Raw genomic sequence first — 1,531 nt, 5'->3', positions numbered from 1 at the left:
GAGAGAATATCTCCGCTGGCCAAGAAGAGAAAGTGACAGCTGCAGATCCCAGAGAATCTGTCTCTGTCCAGAGGCATTGGACACCAGAGCAGTGAAACTGGTACCGGGCTTTACCAGCTGCAGGTCCCTGGTGTAGTGTCCCACACTCCCACTCCTGAGAAAACAAGACAAATGGTGGCTCCTTGCTCACTAGGTTGGCATCATATATTTTCTTAATTTACTATGTAAGCAAACAATCAAATTGGCTCTTATTTACAGGGTGAACACTGAACTAGAGAATTAAAGAAGAGTCACATTTTGCAATAGAATTAGGATCATCTCCATATGGCGAGGAACTGCTGGAAATGAAGGTTTAATCAAGAAGATGGGACTCAGACACTAGAGAATTAAGGGAGATACATATGAGGCGGGGAAGAGGGTCAGGAGGTAGAACAGGCCCACGTGCATAGTTTGCATGATCTGCCTGAATCAACTGCTAGCTCTGGTCAGTGTCTCAGGCTAAAATCTGCCCTACTTATTAACTTTATGTAACTCATGTAATCTAGGAAGTAACCCCCACTCACCTTTGGGATATTACTGCTCCCCCGGTGAATACACTGTTGCCTCCACTCCAAAAGACTGTTCAGAAATGCTGTTCCTCATCAGGGCATTCCTGATGGAGCAGGAGAATAGTGGGATGCAGGCCTCAAGTTCTCGTAAAAAGATCAGACTTAATGGCCTGACTGAGGCTAGAAGGACCCCAGAGGTCATAGTTCCTGGACCTTCTGTTAGCCCAAGGCTGGAACCATTCCCAAAGCCAACTCTTCAGACAGGGATTGGACTGGACTAAATAAAAAAAAACCAAACACAGTGCTGTCAAGTTGATTTCGGCACATAGCAACCCTATAGGACAGAGTAGAACTGCCCTGTAGAGTTTCCAAGGAGCATCTGGTGGATTCAAACTGCCAACCATTTTGTTAGCAGCCATGGCACTTAACCACTACGCCAACAGGGTTTCCTGGACTGGACTATAAGACAGAAAATGATACTGGTGAGGAGTGAGCTTCTTGGCTCAAGTAGACACATGGGACTATGTGGGTAGCTCCTGACTGTAGTAGAGATGAGAAGGCAGAGGGGGACAGGAGCTGGTTGAATGGACACAGGGAATACAGGATGGAAAGGAGAAGTGTACTGTCTCATTAAGGGGAGAGCAGCTAGGAGTACATAGTAAGGTGTATGTAAGTTTTCATATGAGACTGACTTGGTTTGTAAACTTTCACTTATAGCACAATAAATTAAAAAAAAAAAAAGAAGTGCTGCTCCTTCCCACTTAAGCCATGGTCTTGAGAAATTAATAAAAACTGGAAATGCAAAGAGTTGGTAAATTCTGGGGCCCTGCAGAGGCCAAGGCATCGACCTCTCTCACACATTCTATGCATAAGTCATGTAGCAAAGAAGGTGATGCTTGGCCAGGGACCCAGAGCCCTGCATACCTAAATGTGCCCTACCACAGTCATTCTCCACCCCCATCCTGACCCCTGTAGTGTTCCTA

This window comes from Loxodonta africana, chromosome 15 (genome assembly GCF_030014295.1).
Source record: "Loxodonta africana isolate mLoxAfr1 chromosome 15, mLoxAfr1.hap2, whole genome shotgun sequence".
Classification (NCBI taxonomy): domain Eukaryota; kingdom Metazoa; phylum Chordata; class Mammalia; order Proboscidea; family Elephantidae; genus Loxodonta; species Loxodonta africana.
This window is presented reverse-complemented; position numbering follows the sequence as displayed.